Raw genomic sequence first — 19,245 nt, forward strand, 5'->3', positions numbered from 1 at the left:
GAATTATGTATGCTGCTGGCATTGTATGTTTTTTTTGGCCTGCAGGATGGCTTTTTTGTATTCATTCCTGCATTCCACATAGGCTGATTTGGCACAGTCAGACTTCATACTATTGTATATGTTGTACAGTAACAAAACTTGTTTCTTTAGATCTGTCAGCTGTTTAGTGTAACATATATTTTGTCTGTTTTGAGATCTGAATTTGTGGCTGCTGTCCATTATTTTGATTTTCTTTATGGAAATACTATAGTTAAATAGGGTCAAGAATGCATTAAAAAATCTATCAAATATTATTTTGGCTGGCAGGTCATTACTTGAAGTGTAATGTCGATCGACACTAAAATGGCTAAACCAGTCTCTGTCAACAAGGGAATTACGAAATGTGTTGATTTTATCCTCAGTTATGGGTCAACTTACACATGAAATGTTATTCCCTTCGATTTCGCATCACAATCAGAACGATTCGTACATCCGAACACCACACAAGTCACCATAATAGCGCAAAATCCTTCCAAAAGCGAGCGACAAGCCTATGCACACAAGCTTACAGCAGCAATGTTTTAGTCGGATTGAGATGGCTCCCCTCGGCTTCACAGCTGTGACGTCACGGCGTCTCCCTCTATTCTTACCTCTATGACAGCCACGGCCGCTTCCATCAGGTTGTAACTTGCTTGCGAATGTCTTTGGAATCGGAACTGATTTGATTTGTCTAATTGAATAATGACATACTTGTTAAAAGCGCAGTCAAAAGTCAAGCCAAAATAAGCGGTGGAAGGTGTGAGAGGATTTATATGACATTGTTTCAGCCAAAATAAGCGGTGGAAGGTGTGAGAGTATTTACAAGACATTGTTTCAAAGTATCTGTCATTCAGATACGCCTTGAAAAGGATGTGCGTCTGGAAAAAGAGGAATTTCAGTTCTTAAACCGTAGCAGAGCGGAAGTAGACACAAGTATAATTTATTAAAGAGCAGTCGTGAAACAGCTTTTGATTACACTTAGTTTCCAATGTCCTGCATAGTTTTGTATTTTTCCTGAAGCAACTATGACAGTACAAAGGCAACATTACGTGCCAACTTACGTGTGTTGGTAGGCTGAGGAAGACGTTTGAAGATTGGAGGAGGAATAATTTGGTGAGTTTATATTTAAGCTCTGTTTGAAATTAAGCCTCAAGATATACAGTATCAGTGTGGTAAATGGACAAAATAAATCGACATACAAAGAATTTATTGAGTAAGATATGTAGCAGTATGTAATACTGCGATTCGTACCTGTCATGTAACGCTGTTATTTTGAAAATGTATTTATTTGCCTTTCAAACTTAGTCCTAAAGCAGCCTACAGTAATGATTAAGTTAGTGTGGGTTGGAGTAATAGTAATTTACTTAATTATGGCTGTATTGGTGGCTACTAGTAAGCAATTCCTTGTATTTGCAATTGTTCCCGTAGACGTACCCTTCCGCATTGATTGATTGACAACGTTGTGCTAAATATTCGGACGCGATGAAAAAGAATCGTATTGTAAATTTACTAGAGAAATATTCCGAAGCTAGAGAGCTGAACGCTTCAAAGTCCGCAGTAGACACTCAGACACCCCAACTTCACTTCCACTCCTCTTGTTGAACAATGTTGATGGTAGCTGTGTATTCAGTTCAACTCATTATTTGCTGTTTGCACAAATAATCGTTTTCAGCATTGCCTAATTTAGCATGGTTTTTCCCATCCCACTCCATTAAATTTTCTGTGAAACCTAAATTAATTGATTCCACAATTCCCCCTTTTATCGATCATAATTGTGGCTGAAATTCATTATGTCCACAATTACGCAGTTTTTCCCAGTGCCTGTCATTAGCTGTCAAAGAAGGAACAGTGGGTTTGTAAAGACTGCCGTTAAGATCCTGGCCAGTTGCTATATTGTTTGGCATATTTTTATTTTGTTAGATAGAAGTAGAAGATAGCAAAAGGAAGGCTGAAGTTTTAAATTCCATGTTTAATAAATCGTTCACATGGGAGAATGGTGTAAAGTACCGTCATTTGACTATCGCACAGAGTCCTGTATTGAAGATGTAGGGTCCCAGATATGTGACTGGCTTGAAGACTTCTTAAGTAATAGAGCCCAGTATGTTGTTCTTGATGATGAGCATTCGTTGGAGACAGGGGTAACATCAGGAGTGCCCCAGGCAAGTGAATACATAAATGATATGGCAGACAGGTGGGCAGCAATCTGGCAGTTCTTCATTGATGATGCTGTGGTGTACAGGAAAGTGTTGAAGATAAGTGATTGTAGTTCTATTGTATTTATTGGTCCAGTAAATCTTACATGTACAGTACAGCACATCAGATATTGGACAGGTCAAAGTATATCTTACAATTAAAACACTTTAGAAACTAGAAAATTATGTTCACAAAATTTTACAGCACTTCATATACTGGGCAAGTCAATGTGTAAGTTATAATTAAACCACATTAGAAACTTGAAGTTTACAACTGAATAGCCTACATGTATAAGCCAATATTAACGATTACAGTATTTGCATGATCCTCACTTAAGCTCTAAGGATTTTTGAGGAACTCTTCTACACTATGAATTGAAATGTACACTAGAGAATTACATTCACAGAATTTTACTTCATATACTGGGCAAGTCAGTATACAACTTATACTTGAACCCCATTAGAAACTTGAGAATTACATCTGAATGTATTTATAGGCCAATATTAATGGTTACAGTATTTGCATAATCATCACTTAGACTCTCGAGGATTTTGGAGGAACTCTTCCACACTATAAAAGCAATGTGTCAACAGATATTCTTTTAATGCTGCTTTAAAACTTTTTACAACAGTCTTTACTTTAATTTCTCTTGGCAATTTATTGTAGATAATTTTTCCATGGTGTAATGTTCCTTTTTGGCACAAACTGGTTTTTGTATGGAGTACATGATAGTCAGTTTTCTGTCTTGTATTATGATGATGAACATTTTCATTTTTGGGGAGGATACTAGGATTTGTTATTGTATATTTCTTTATAAACATTGCACTTTCAAATAGGAAAATACATGGAAGGGGAAGAATCCCCATCCTTTTAAATAATGGTCTACATGGTTTGTTCCTTTTTATTCCAGCCATGATTCTCACTATTCTTTTTTGCATCCTGAAGAGTTTTAGGCAGGATGGTGAGTTACCCCAAAAAATGATCACATATTTTAGGACGGAATGTATATTAGAATAGTAAACTGTCATTAGACAGTCCTTATGACAGCAGTTTTCTAGCACTCTCATTAAATAACACATGGTACTTAGCTTCTTTAATATGTTGTCAATGTGAGTTTCCCATTGATACCAGATAAAATTTCTAGTTGGTGTGATGAATGGCAGCTGGCTCTTAATGTATAAAAGTGTAAGTTAATTTTGATGAGTAGGAAAAATAAACCTGTAATGTTCAGATACAGCATTAATAGTGTCCTTATTGAGACAGTCACATCATTTAAATATATAGGCATAACGTTGTGAAGCAATGTGAAATGGAATGAGTATATGAGGATTGTTGTAGGGAAGGCGAATGGTCAACTTCGGTTTATGGAGAGAATTTTAGGAAAGTGTAGTTCACCTGCATATAGGATCCTAGCGTGACCTAACCTTGAATATTGCTAGACTGTTAGGGATAGACACCAGGGCAGATTGAAAGAAGACATCAAAGCAATTCAGAGGTGATCTGCTAGATTTGTTACCGGTATATTCAATCAGCATCCAAGTGTTATGGATATGCTTTGGGAGCACAAGTGGGAATCCCTGGAGGAAAATGACATTGATTTTGAAGAACACTACTGAGAAATCTTTAGAGTACCAGCATTAGAAGCTGACTACAGAATGATCCTACTGCTTCCAACATACATTTCTCATAGGGACCATGAAGATAAGATAGACTACGTGAAATTAGGGCTCATATGGAGGCATATAGAGAGTCATTTTTCGCTCACTCTGTCTGGGAGTGGAACAGGAAAGGAAACGACTAGTTGCAGTACAGGGTGCCCTGTGCCACGTACTATATGCTGGCTTGCGTAGTATGTATGTAGATATAGTCTTATCAGTAGAGATGAGATCTCTGGAGTGATCTCACTTTGAAATGTTTCATACTCAATACTTTACCTGCACTTTTTAGTAAGGGTTCACGTATTTGTTAGAGGCTTGGATGTTTGACAGAAAGTGCTTTACATTGACACGTGTATGCTTAGTGTTTTGTCTGTGCCACAGTGCTGACCTGTGGAATATGGATGACATAGTGAAGACCTTAGGGTCATTCCATGTCAAGTCATCCAGACCTTGACATCCATTATCTAGTTGTGAACAAAGATTTTGTGTACTGCTTTTGTATCTAATATCATGAAATTTTGCCAATTTTTATTGCTTTATATACATTCTGTTGGTAGCAGTTGCTGAAAGTGGGATGCAATGTGTTACTTCAAAGCAAACTAAAAATCTGAAAATTGGCTGCAGTTTTTAAACAAAATAAGGTATGCTGACAGTTTTTTCCCTGAACATCCTTTTGGACATGTAGTTTCTGAAAACATGTTAGAATTGTCCAATTAGATTTTTGTAAATTAATTTTATTTAGTTTTATTTTTAAATTAGAAAAATATTTTGAACAATTGCGCCCTCCCCCCCCCCCCCCCCCCCCCGCCCCCCGCCCCCCAGTGGGAGATAACACAGGACGAATCCCATACTTGCATTACTGTGTTACAGAATCTTTGTTTTTAGATATATTTCTCCCATGTGGAATGTTTCCCTGTGAGGGAAAAATATATCTAAAAACAAAGATTCTGTAACTTACCAAACGAAAGCATTAGTACGTTGCTAGAGACAATAACAAACACACACACACACACACACACACACACACACACACACACACACACACAAATTTCAAGCTTTCGCAACCCACGGTTGCTTCATCAGGAAAGAGGAAAGGAGAGGGAAAGGCGAAAGGATGTATGTTTTAAAGGAGAGGGTAAGGAGTCATTCCAGTCCTGGGAGCGGAAAGACTTACCTTGGGGGGAAAAAGGGACACACACACACACACACACACACACACACACACACACACACACACACACACACACACATATATATAAAGACACAAGCAGATATCTCACTTTTGATAGATTGTTTCTTTCATCAAATATTAAAGCAGGTTATGCAGTTATCACAGTCATACTGTATATTTTGCACCCAATGTTTTGCTACCAGTGTCATCGTTACAACCACACTCTAGGGTCCTGTCGAGACCCAGCCAAATGCGTAACCTGTGTTAGGGATGCTCATGAGGACGATTGTCCACCTCCTCCTCGCTGTTGTATCAACGGCTGTGGTGACCATGCTGCCTCCTCCTTGAGATTGTCCCATGTGTCTCAATGAGTGGGCTGTCCAGGAGATTTGGGTATAGGAAAAAGTGCCTTACTCAGTCGCTTACAAGCTACTGGCTAAATGCATTCCCTGCGTTCCAACATCTGGCACTTAAAGTACTGTTCTTGCTACATCTTGCTCCACGAAGGACATGGACTCACAGACATTCAACCTAAAATTCAGCCCTGCGGTTGTGAAATTATCCAGTGTCATGGTAGCATCTCCGTCTCCTCGTCCAGCTGGGCAAAAAGCCGCCAAACCTTTGCCTCACAGAGCGAAGTCACCAGCTACATGACCGGCAGGGCAAAAAGGACAGAAGGAATACTCCAGTGAAGGCTTCCACTGTCTCCCAAGCCAACAAACATCAGAGTCTTTCTCTGCCAACTGGAAAGGCTCCAAGAAGTCAAACAAAGGCAAACCATTTTCTTCTTTGCCGGCTTGGAGAACTTCTTTGACTGTGTCACCATGTGATACCCTCACCTGGCCAACCTTCTACATCTACATCCATACTCCGCAAACCACCTGACGGTGTGTGGCGGAGGGTACCTTGAGTACCTCTATTGGTTCTCCCTTCTATTCCAGTCTCGTATTGTTCTTGAAAAGAAAGATTGTCGGTATGCCTCTGTGTGGGCTCTGATCTCTATGATTTTATCCTCGTGGACTCTTTGCGAGATATACGTAGGAGGGAGTGATATACTGATTGACTCCTCGGTGAAGGTATGTTCTCGAAATTTCAACAAAAGCCTGTACCGAGCTACTGAACGTCTCTCTTGCAGATATTCCACTGGAGTTTATCTATCATCTCCATAACGCTTTTGCGATTACTAAATGATCCTGTAATGAAGCATGCTGCTCTCCGTTGGATCTTCTCTATCTCTTCTATCAACCCTATCTGGTACGGATCCCACACCGGTGAGCAGTATTCAAGCAGTGGGCGAACAAGTGTACTGTAACCTACTTCCTTTGGTTTCAGACTGCATTTCCTGAGGATTCTTCCAATGAATCTGTCTGGCATCTGCTTTACCGACAACATAATTTTATATGGTCATTCCATTTTAAATCACTCCTAATGCCTGCTCCCAGATGATTTATGGAATTAACTGCTTCCAGTTACTGACCTGCTTTATTGTAGCTAAATTATAGAGGATCTTTCTTTCTATGTATTTGCAGCACATTACACTTGTCTACATTGGGATTCAATTGCCATTCCCTGCACCATGTGTCAATTCGTTACAGATCCTCCTGCATTTCAGTACAGTTTTCCATTGTTACAACCTCTCGATATCCTATAGCATCATCCACAAAAAGCCACAACTAACTCCGATTTTATCCACAAGGTCATTTATATATATTGTGAATAGCAACAGTCCTACGACACTCCCCTGTGGCACACCTGAAATCACTCTTACTTCAGAAGACATCTCTCCATTGAGAATGACCTGCTGCACTCTGTTATCTAGGAACTCTTCGATCAAGTCACACAATTGGTCTGATAGTCCATATGTTCTTACTTTATTCATTAAACGACTGTGGGGAACTGTATCAAACACCTTGCGGAAGTCAGGAAACACGGCATCTACCTGGGAACCCGTGTATATGGCCCTCTGAGTCTCGTGGCCGAATAGCTCGAGCTGGGTTTCACACAGTCGTCTTTCGAAACGCATGCTGATTCCTACAGAGTAGATTTCTAGTCTCCAGAAAAGTCATTATACTTGAACATAACGTTCTTGTCGCCGGTGTACACCATCAACGGTTTTTCTGCCTTGGACTCCACAGATCGACAGAAGGAGAACGCTGATGCCTCAGTAGATCTGATGGAAGAGGAGCCCCCAGCCTCTGTGCCCTGTAACAGTGAGTTTTTGAAGGTTGGCACTTGGCATCCATCTAGTGACACCCTTTCATTTTTTTTTTCTCTCTCTTCCCCTCTCTTCATTTTTTTTCACTTTCTAGGTCCTATCACGTGTCTTACCTGGCAGCTCGCTGGATGTGGCTCCTCAATGTCCTATGTGCTCTCAGGGGGAGTAGATTGTACCACCCTTTTCATGTTGTACCAGTCCTTTGTCCATTCAAAACTAGATTATGTGTGTTTTATTTATGCTTCTATACGTCCGTCCCTCTTACGCCGTCTCAATATTATCCGCCATCGTAGCATCCGTTTGGCCACTGGTGTCTTCTACACTAGCTCAGTTGAGTGTCTGTATGCCACCCATCCCGTGCCGCCTCCTTCGATGACTCCTTTGAATGCAAGTATGGGATTCGTCCTGTGTTATCTCCTGGAGAGCACTTTTGGCTTCTGCTCCAGCAGCTTAACTTCACGCTATCTGCTACTTTTCCGATGGGTGTGAATCCTTCACCACCTTGGCTTTGTGCGGCAGCCCGTGTTCACCTTGGCTTTCATTTGCTTCCAAAGGACACTACTCCAGCCTCACTCTATCGCCATAAGTTTCATGACCTCTGCACAGAACTTCGCAGTAGTGACTGTGTGTACACTGATGGCTCTCGGACTGACCGTGTTGTCAGATGTGCCTTCGTCATTGGCACTAATATTTTTCAGTATCTGCATTCGGAACACTGCTCACTATTTACAGCAGAGATCTTTGCCCTGTACCAGGCAACTCAGTACGACCGGCTACACAGGCTCTGACTCTCACAGTGCCCTTCAAACCCTCTGTGTGCTGTACACCGTCCATCCCTTAGTGCAGTGGGTCCAGGAAAGCTGTCACTTGCTCACTCTTAATGGAGCCACTGTGATGTTTATGTGGGTTCCTGGTCATGTCAATCTGACAGGAAATGAGGCCACTGCCGCTGCTGTCGAGGCTGCAGCCCTTGTACCCAGTCTGCTAGTTCTTACATTCCCTCCAGTGATCTCTGTGTTGCCGTCTGTCAGCAGATGGCGTCACTTTGGTATTGCCACTGGTCCTCCCTTCATGGGAGTTATTACGGCTCTGCCAGTGGCTTGGACGAGCACCCCTCGGCCCTCTCACCATGAGGAAATCATTCTAGTTAGATTGCCTATTGGGTACTGTCATTTTAGTCATTGCCATTTCTTAAGTGGTGCATCTCCATCATTTTGTACTAATTCCATTCAACCTTTGACGGTCCACCATTTACTGACAAAATCACTTTTTTTAACCACTTAAGTTGTCGTCTGTGTTTGCTGTCTGAGCTATTGGCCATATTAGTGAACACACATTTTACTTTTTATCTGTTGTAGCAATATGTCGAAGGACATTTAATTTTTAGTTCAGGACTTCTGTTTCTCTGTGGTATATTTTATAGACATTTCTCAACGTCCCTGTTTTTAGTTGTCTTCTCTTCCATCAATTGGGATTAATGTGTCATTTTTAACTCCTCTCATTGTCTTCGTGTTGTACAGTTCTAACATGGGTGCGTATGACCCTAGTTGTTTTTGTGCCCTAAAACAAAACAAACAATTTTAAACTTTCAAGTCCTTCTGAATCACATTAATGCTGGTTTCTTACACTTAAATGTTTGCCAGTAATTTGCAAACCTGTTGAGTTTAAAGCGCAAAAGGTATGGTCACACTACAATCGCATGTAACGATCATGTTACTTGTCGGAACTGTGGCTGAGCAGCTCGAGCCAAGTGCAGAATGTATGCCTCTACCGGTATATGTTAACTGCTCCATTACACATCCAGTTTGGAGCAGAATGGATGCATGTTAATTACGCTAAAGCAAAGAAATTATTTAAGCCTTACAGCCTCCGTCATTTGTTAACTCATTTGCTTCAGTGATGAAACAGCTCACTCTTAATGTGAGCATCTCAACATGGACAGACACCAGCAGTAAATGCCATTACCGACATCCCTTCATGTTGCTGCACATGCCAGATCACAGGCTCCAGTCAGCTTGCACCTGCCAGTGGATCAGCTTCACAGACTTGTAAGACTGGCAGCATGTTGTCATTACTCTAAAAAGACAGTCACCCACCTGCACTATTTGGTTCACTAAGTCACAGTCCTTCATGTGTTTTTACCCAGAACGGGAAAGGCACTGCAAAGAGCAAGTCAAAGTCCAGTAGAATGGAAACTAAAGCAACAGTGATGAAATCCACAGCCACCTCAGGTGCTGAAAATTTGGAAATGAAAGTGGTCACTTTAAAGGACCCACCAAATTCCACTACTCCACTTCTAACCTTGGTCTTGCTGCCAAGGTACAAGAGAAAGGAAAGACAAATGTCACCAACAGATAATGGACATACTACAGTGGAATTTAAATGGCTTCAGAAATAACATGGATGAATTAAAGCTCCTGACACACTCTAGGCCTGCGTCTATATGCCTCCAAGAAGCATTGTCCTGCAGGACTGTCACCTACATAGAAAAGTTGACCTAAAAGACAAAAGGATTAAGGGAGGAGTTGCAGCGTTCATCACTAATGCTCTATACTCCTCACATGTCACACCAACTACCACTCTACAAGCCTTCACTGTACACTTTGTAATTTCAGGCTGTAGTACTCCATTTACCTCCCACCACGAGACTTACTGGATAGCAAAGCACTATTTGCACTCAACAACTAGCTTTCCCTGCTGTTCCCCCCTTTTAAGAGATTACAATGCCCATAGTGCTCCCCCCTGCGGGTTCGGGGGTTAGAATAGGCCCGCGGTATTCCTGCCTGTCGTAAGAGGCGACTAAAAGGAGTCTCACATGTTTCGGCCTTATGTGATAGTCCCCTCTCAGGTTTGACCTCCATCTTTCTAAATTATTCCGAAGAGCGAGCCAATTGGGGAAGGGCGCCTTACGTGGTGCACTGTATCCGTCGTGCATTGAGACCTTTAGCCGGCTTTTTCGTCGTTGCAATGGTGTCCCGCTCGTTTTCCATCTCTTGGGCGAGGATACGTCCCTGGGTGCGATACCCACGCTGCACTCTGCAGTGTTTCTTTTAACTGCAACGACGACCTTGGACAGTTTTGCACCTAAGATCCAGCACGGTAGCCAGTCCGTTGTGGTGGGGCCGCCATGTACCCTCTTGGTTGTAGCCCCCTGACAACACAGGGATCGCTCTACTGATGCCTGCGCCGTTAACTCCCCACGTATGCCAAGGAGTAGATGCCCGTCTCCCTGGGGCATCAGGACTCCCGGCAATGGACATCCTGCCAGGTGGCTATTGCTGCGGCTGGGTGGCGCCCGTGGGGAGGGCCCTTGGTCGGAGTAGGTGGCATCAGGGCGGATGACCCGCAATGAAGCGTGGTACATCATCTCTCACTGGCGGCCAGCTGCCAGCAGTCTCTAAGCGTTCTCGGGCTCAATTTAATGCTGAAAAGTACAATCCGAAAACGTTCCCCTCTCTGGCCACGCCGTGGGAGGAGCGTAAGTCTCAGGATGAAGGTAATAGTTATTCGCCCCGATTCTTAGTTTGTACGAGAGCTGATGGGGAGTCTTTTCTCTCCACAAAGCCTCAGTTCTTCGTCGAGCATTTAGAGGACAAGTTTGGGGAGGTGGAGGGCTTGTCAAAAATGCGCTCTGGATCGGTCCTGATCCAAACGGCATCCTCTGCCCAGTCACGACGTTTGCTTGCTTGTGACAAGTTGGGGGATGTTGCTGTTACGATCACGCCGCATAAGAGTTTAAATATAGTTCAGGGAGTTATTTACCATAAGGACCTTCTTTTGCAGTCTGATGACGAGCTGCGCGCCAACTTAGAGCGCAGGGGTGTACATTTCGTCCGGCGCGTTCATCGGGGTCCGAAGGAAAATCAGATAGCTACCGGTGCCTTCATCTTGGCCTTCGAGGGTGATACGTTACCGGACAAGGTCAAGGTGATGGTCTACCGATGTGACGTCAGGCCCTATATTCCTCCCCCGATGCGGTGCTTCAAGTGCTGGAAGTTCGGCCATATGTCTTCCCGCTGCACTTCCAGCCTCACATGTCGAGATTGCGGACGCCCGTCTCATCCCGATACTCCATGTGCCCCGCCTCCCATCTGTGTCAACTGCGGGGAGCACCATTCACCTTGCTCGCCTGACTGCAAAGTCTTTCAGAAAGAGCGCAAAATTATGGAATATAAGACCCTGGACCGGCTGACCTATACTGAGGCCAAAAGGAAATATGACAGACTCCATCCTGTGCGAATGACATCTTCTTATGCAGCTGCTACGACAACTGTGCTAGCCCCATCAGTTTTGAGACTTCCAGCCAGCTCGATAAGCAGTAAGACTCCTCCTGCCCCCTTGCCTGTGGGGGGCTCTACCCAACCGGGTGCTCCTGCACCACCTACCTCAGGAGCAACCTCCTCCCACCCGTCGGGGACGTCCATCCCCGCTTCTCAGCCGGAGAAGCGTCTAACTTCTTCGGCTACTCTCGCCCGTAAGAGTTCCCTTGGGACCCTCCCTTCCCAGGGTTCCACCAGCGGGAAGGATGACGGCCGCCAGTGGCATAAGTCCTCACCAGCGGCCGGGCGTAGGGCTTCACGATCCTCCTCTGTCCCGGAGACTGAATCGGTGAAGCCTTCCCAGCCGGTGCAACCCAAGGTTCAGCGAGAGAAGTCCAAGAGAAAGACCTCTAAGGCCAAAGAACTTGCGGTGGCGCCAACCCCACCGCACCTTTCGCGCTCTGCGTCTGAGGATGCAGTCGAGATTCTAGCGTCCGCTGAGGACCTTGATCTCGCTGGTCCCTCAGACGCCATGGATGCCTCTCGTACGGGTACTGAATCGGTGGCAGTGAGTGAACAAGCGGCGTAAATTGCCTTCGCAGTCCTTTCACGCCTTTCTCAGCCATGGACAATATCATCCTCCAGTGGAACTGCGGCGGTTTTTTCCACCATCTAGCTGAGCTCCAACAACTTATCAGCCTTCACCCTTTCTTCTGCATTGCTCTTCAGGAAACTTGGTTTCCAGCAATGCGAACCCCCGCCCTCCGTGGCTATCGGGGTTATTATAAGAACCGGGCAGCATATGAAAGGGTGTCGGGTGGCGTCTGCCTCTATGTCCTTCACACTCTGCACAGTGAGTCTGTCCCTCTCCACACACCTTTAGAGGCTGTCGCTGTTCGGGTGTGGACGCCACAGGCTGTTACCGTCTGCAGTCTTTACCTTCCACCGGATGGTGATGTCTCGCAGCATGTCCTGGCTGCGCTGATAGCCCAATTGCCGCCACCTTTCTTGCTATTGGGCGACTTCAACGCCCATAACCCTCTGTGGGGTGGGTCAGTGGCAACAGGTCGAGGCACCATCGTCGAGCATTTATTGTCGCAGCTCGATCTCTCGATTTTAAATGATGGTGCCTTCACACACTTCAGTGTGGCGCATGGCACATACTCCGCCATTGACCTTTCAATATGTAGCCCTAGCCTCTTACCGTCCGTCCAATGGAGTGTGCATGACGACCTGTGTGGTAGTGACCACTTTCCGATCTTTCTGTCACTACCACAGCGTCACTCTTCTGGGCGCCCTAGCAGATGGGCTATGAATAAGGCTGACTGGGACTTGTTCTCCTCCACTGCCGCTCTTGAGTCTCTCTCTAATGACGACATTGATGCGGTGGTTCAATCGGTCACCACCGGCATCGTTACTGCCGCCGAATCTGCCATTCCCCGTTCTTCTGGGTCCCCTCGGCGGAAGGCTGTGCCTTGGTGGTCGCCTGAGATCGCTGAAGCGATTAAAGATCGCCGGCGGGCACTCCAGCGTCACAAGCGACATCCCTCCTTAGACCACCTTATCGCCTTCAAACGGCTGCGTGCACAGGCCCGCCTCCTTATCCGCCAAGGCAAGAAGGAGTGCTGGGAGCGGTATGTGTCCACCATTGGCCTCCATGTCACTCCTTCGCAGGTCTGGGCCAAGATTCGACGCGTCTACGGCTATCGGACCCCTGTCAGCGTCCCTGCGCTCTCACTGAATGGAGCAGTTTGTACTGACTCCGACGTCATTGCCAATCGCTTAGCAGAGCATTTTGCTATGAGTTCCGCTTCTGCGAATTACCGCCAGGCCTTCCGCTCCATTAAAGAGCGGATGGAACGTCGGAGCCTTTCGTTTCGCACCAACCACCCAGAATCTTACAATGCTCCATTCAGTGAGTGGGAATTTCGCAGTGCCCTAGCTGCTTGCCCTGATATCGCTCCTGGGCCAGATGGCATCCACTGTCAGATGCTGAAACACCTTTCAGTGGACTGCCAGCGGCGCCTTCTCGATCTTTACAACCGTCTTTGGGTCGAGGGGGTGTTTCCGTCGCAATGGCGGGAAGGCGTTGTCATCCCCGTTTTGAAACCTGGAAAGACCCCTCTGGAGGTGGACAGCTACCGCCCCATTAGCCTCACCAACGTTCTTTGTAAGCTTCTCGAACGGATGGTGAGCCGGCGCTTAAATTGGGTACTGGAGTCTCGGGGCCTTCTGGCTTCGTCTCAGGGTGGGTTCCGGAAAGGCCGCTCCGCCGCCGACAATCTGGTGAGCCTGGAGTCAGCCATCCGTATTGCCTTTGCCCGCCGTCAGCACCTGGTCGCTGTCTTTTTCGACATGCGGAAGGCGTACGATACGACATGGCGTCATCACATCCTTTCTACGCTTCATGGATGGGGTCTTCGGGGCCCTCTGCCGATCTTTATCCGCAATTTCCTGTCGTATCGTACTTTCCGCGTGCAAGTCGCAGCCTCCTATAGTTCCACCCACGTCCAGGAGAACGGTGTGCCACAGGGTTCTGTTTTAAGTGTCTGCCTGTTTTTAATAGCCATTAACGGGCTCGCTGCGGCCGTGGGAAATTCTGTCTCTGCTTCCCTGTATGCTGACGACTTCTGCCTTTATTACAGCTCTACTGGCATTGCAGCTGTTGAACGTCAGCTACAGGGCGCTATCCATAAGGCGCAGTCTTGGGCTGTAGCGCATGGGTTTCAGTTTTCGGCAGCCAAGACCCGCGTTATGCATTTCTGCCGGCGCCAAACAGTCCATCCTGAGCCGCGGCTTTATCTTGCCGACGAACTCCTTGCTGTGGTGGAGACCCACAGGTTTTTGGGGGTGGTTTTCGATGCCCGGTTGACTTGGCTGCCTCATATCCAGCAGCTTAAACAGACGTGTTGGCGGCATCTAAACGCTCTGAGATGCTTGAGCCACACCCGCTGGGGCGCCGACCGCTCTACCCTCTTGCGGCTCTACCAGGCGTTAATCCAGTCCCGTCTGGATTATGGGAGCCTGGCTTATGGCTCAGCATCCCCATCTGCGTTACAGGTGCTGGACCCAATTCTCCACAGCGGGATACGCCTTGCCACTGGTGCTTTCCGCACCAGCCCTGTGGACAGCGTACTAGTGGAGGCAGGTGTACCTCCACTGCGGTTCCGGCGCCAACGTTTGCTGGCCGCTTATGCTGCCCATGTTCTAAGCTTGCCCGGGCATCCAAATTATCGTGTCCTGTTCCCGCAGTCAGTCGTCCATCTGCCAGACCGTCGGCCCCGGTCGGGTTTTCCGATCGCCGTACGCGTCAAGGAGCTTCTCTGCGGGCTTGGGTTTTTCCCTGTTCCACCTCCTTTCCGGGCGCCTCTGCGTACACCCCCGTGGTGTGTTCCTCGCCCTTGCCTTCGGCTCGACTTGGCACAGGGCTCGAAGGACTCAGTCCCTCCAGAGGCCTTCCGCCGCCGCTTTTATTCCATCCTGGCCACGTATCAGGGCTCTGGAATTGTTTACACCGACAGTTCGATGGTTGCTGGTCGTGTCGGGTATGCGCTAACTCTAGGGGACCATTCCGAACAACGGTCCTTGGCGGCTGGCTGCAGTGTTTACACTGCTGAGCTAGTCGCCATCTTTCGAGCCCTAGAGTATATCCGCTCCTGCTCAGGTGAGTCCTTCGTTATCTGTAGCGATTCCCTGAGCGGTTTACGAGCTCTCGACCAGTGTTTTCCTCGTTCTCGTCTGGTGATGGCTATCCATGAGTCCCTGCATACTCTTGCGCGTTGCGGCCGCTCTGTGGTCTTTGTGTGGACCCCCGGTCATGTCGGTATCCCGGGCAATGAACATGTTGACCGCCTGGCGAAAGAGGCCACGAGTAAACCATCTCTGGATGTTGGCCTCCCAGAGGCTGATTTGCGGGCAGTCCTCCGCCAAAAAGTTTTTGCGCTTTGGGATGCTGAATGGCGCGATCGGATTACACCCAATAAACTCCGTGCCATTAAGGAGACGACGACTGTGTGGCGGTCCTCCATGCGAGCCAACCGCAGGGACTCAGTCGTCCTTTGTCGGCTCCGCATTGGCCACTCCCGGCTAACACACAGTTATTTACTGCGCCGGGAGGACCCTCCTGTATGTCGCTGCGGGGCGGCTTTGACGGTGGCCCACTTTCTGTTGGCCTGCCCCCTTTTAGCTGTGGTCAGGCAGACATTTGCGCTGCCTGATACACTCCCTGCCGTTTTATCTGATGACCCTGTTATGGCTGCCTTAGTTTTACGTTTTATTAGGGCAGGGAGTTTTTATTCTTTCATCTGAGTGTTTCTGTTTTATTTTATTTTTTGTGTTGATTCTGGCCTTTGGCCTATGATTTTACACTGATCTTTTAATGTGTTTCTCAGTGGTTGGCTTTTCCTTTTTTATTTCTATGCTCGGCCAACCACTGTCACACTCTGTGTGGTTTTAGTTCGTTTTGTCTTGTCCTTGTCTCCGTTTCTCTTGTTCTGAATCGTCTGTGATCTATTCTGTTCCTTGTTTTTATTCTCTGTGGGTGTTCTTTGTATTTGGAAAAAGGGACCGATGACCGTAGCAGTCTGGTCCCTTTCATCCCCCAAACCAACCAACCAACCCATAGTGCTCTGTGGCACAGTAACTCAGCATGTACAGCCCCCCTGCGGGACCGGGGATTAGAATAGGCCCGAGGTATTCCTGCCTGTCGTAAGAGGCGACTGAAAGGAGTCCATCCCCCTCACAGGGGTAGTTAGCGCCTGCGTCCGGAGACGGACGGTTCCACGACCTATAATTGTGGTCTTTTTGGTTTTTCACTTCTCATTTCTTCCTTCCTTTTGTTGGTTCCTTTCTTTGCTCTTCTCCACCTCACTGTCTTCCTTACTCTTTCCCTTGACTACTCCTTGTCTTCTCATTGCCTTCTTCTCCTTGCTTTCTCATTGCCTTCTTCTCCTTGCCTTCTCATTGCCTTCTTCTCCTTGCCTTCTCATTGCCTTCTTCTCCTTGCCTTCTCTGGTCTCCGCCTCGGCGTTTGAGACAGTCTGTCCTCTTTCTCCCTCTCTCTCTTCTTTTTCCTCTTCCTTCCTTCCTGTGCGTGCCTGAAGGCCGACCCACGCGTTGGCACGCGTAGCCAGTGACGGGGTAACGCGTAATTCCCCGCCCTGGGTAGACATGTAAGGCACGGGCGTACCCCCTGGTAAAGGCCAGGCCCGGGGAGGGGTGATTGCCTGAGCTGATACCTTCTGACCATGCCGATTGGTCCCTCCGTCTGTTTCTCGGGAGGTGTGACCTGAGGTGTAAACATTCACCTAAGGCGGGAGTGCCATCTGAGAGGGTCCCCACAAGGAAGGAGCGTGCCATCGGAGACGCTGGCAATCATGGGGGATTCCTCCGCAATGGATTCTACTCCATCTCTCTCGACTTCTGCCCAAAAACGGAAACGTGACCAGCCACCAGTGACAAAAGTACTACCGCCTGCCCCACAGTTCCTTGTCGTTTCTCGATCTGAGGACGGAAAGGATTTTTCCTCTGTCAACCCTTTCGTTATCCAGAAGGGCGTAGATGCCATAGCCGGATCTGTCAAATCTTGTACCAGGTTGCGTAACGGTACCTTATTACTAGAAACTGAGAGTGCCTTTCAGGCACAAAAACTGCTTCGGGCCACACTCCTGTACACGTTCCCTGTCTGGGTGGAGGCCCACCGAACTTTGAATTCGTCTCGTGGTGTAGTCTATACTAGCTCCCTCGACGGATTGACTGACGAGGAGATTCAATCTTTCCTCGCTGAGCAGGGCGTGACAGCTGTCCATAGGGTCATGAAAAAGGTCAATAATGACCTTGTACCAACCCGGACACTTTTCTTGACCTTCGATAGTGTTAAGCTGCATCGCGCATCAAGGCGGGCTACGAGGTTATTTCTGTTCGCCCCTATGTCCCGACACCTACGCGCTGCTACCAGTGTCAGCGTTTCAATCACACTCGACAGTCTTGTTCCAATGCGGCTAAATGTGTCACTTGTTGCAGGGATGCCCATGAGGGTGACTGTCCACCTCCGTCTCCTCATTGTGTGAACTGTCAGGGTGACCATGCCGCATCCTCCCGCGACTGTCCTGTCTATAAGGAAGAACGCTGTATCCAAGAAATTCGGGTCAAAGAGAAAGTGTCCACCTCGGCTGCTCGCAAGCTATTGGCTAGTAGGAAGCCCGCACTGCTCCCAGCGGGGAAATACAGTACTGTCCTCGCCTCTCCTCGGACTACCAGGGAGGTAGCAATCCAGACATGCGATCTGACCTTCAGCACCACGGTCGTCCGTTCGGCCAGTGCTAAGATCGCACGGTCGACGTCTCCTCTTCCTCCCGTCACCCCACAGACACCAGCCCCTTCATCAGCTTCTGCTAAGACGAAGACCCCGAAGTCAGATGCACGGGCCTTCAAGAAGGAACCATCCCGTGCAGACTTCCTACGTACCTCGACCTCCCAGCCTTCGACCGGTACTTCCAACAAACGTCCTTCCAAAAAGGCTCATAGGAAGCACAGTTCTCCTCCTCCGCCACGGCGCATTTCTTCTCCTGCGCCACCCAGCGGTTGCCGCCCCAGGCCGTCATCCGTTTCGCCTGGCCGCACCGCTGGTAGCCGTACATCTGGCCGTTCAACGGTGGAGGAAGCTCCCCCTCCCGGCCATCCTCCCGAGATGGCCGATGAACCTATAGACCCCATGGACGATGACTGTCCGCCTACTGATAGCGGCGGCAGTGCTCGCTCGAAGCCAGGCCCTCAGCGGCCTTCGAGGTGACCCCTTCTTTCATCTTCCTTTTCTTACGATGGCACTTATTCGCTGGAATATTCGCAGCATTCGCTCCAACCGAGAGGACTTGAAGTTGCTGCTCCGCTTGCACCGTCCGCTCGTCGTAGCCCTCCAGGAAACGAAGCTACGCCCATGCGATCAAATTGCCTTTGCACACTACACCTCTGTGCGTTTAGACCTACCCCCTGTGGTAGGTATCCCAGCTGATGGAGGGGTTATGTTGCTGGTCTGGGATGATATTTACTACGATCCCATCACGTTGCACACCGGCCTGCAGGCAGTTGCCATCCACATTACTCTCCCCACTTTTACATTTTCCTTTTGTACCGTTTACACTCCATCGTCATCTGCCGTTACCAGGGCAGACATGATGCAACTTATTGCTCAGCTACCTGCACCATTTTTGTTAACTGGAGACTTCAATGCCCACCATCCCCTTTGGGGCTCTCCAGCATCCTGCCCGAGGGGCTCCTTGTTAGCAGACCTTTTCAACCAGCTCAATCTTGTCTGCCTCAATACTGGCGCCCCTACTTTCCTTTCGGACACATCTCACACCTATTCCCATTTAGACCTCTCTATATGTACTCCCCAACTTGCACGCCGGTTTGAGTGGTATGCACTTTCTGATACGTATTCGAGCGACCACTTCCCGTGTTCCCCCTGCGGGTCCGGGGATTAGAATCGGCCCGAGGTATTCCTGCCTGTCGTAAGAGGCGACTAAAAGGAGTCCATCCCCCTCACGGGGGTAGTTAGCGCCTGCGTCCGGAGACGGACGATCTTCACGACCTATAATCGTGGTCTTTTTGGTTTTAAACTTCTCGTTTCTTCCTTCCTTTTGTTGGTCCCTTTCTTTGCTCTTCTCCACCTCACTGTCTTCCTTACTCTTTCCCTTGACTTCTCCTTGCCTTCTCATTGCCTTTTTCTCCTTG

General features: G+C 47.7%; 1 protein-coding gene across 2 annotated transcripts in view; it reads left to right on the plus strand.

Moving 5' to 3' along the window:
- The first annotated feature begins 662 nt into the window (after nucleotides 1–662).
- LOC126176021 (activated Cdc42 kinase Ack) overlaps nucleotides 663–19,245 on the plus strand; it is a 497,712-nt gene continuing 479,129 nt past the window's right edge. For both annotated transcript variants that reach the window (XM_049923148.1, XM_049923146.1), the window contains exon 1: nucleotides 663–1,131. The gene's annotated coding sequence lies outside the window, so the exon portion shown is untranslated. The remainder of the gene's footprint in view (nucleotides 1,132–19,245) is intronic.

Source organism: Schistocerca cancellata, chromosome 3, assembly GCF_023864275.1.
Source record: "Schistocerca cancellata isolate TAMUIC-IGC-003103 chromosome 3, iqSchCanc2.1, whole genome shotgun sequence".
NCBI lineage: Eukaryota > Metazoa > Arthropoda > Insecta > Orthoptera > Acrididae > Schistocerca > Schistocerca cancellata.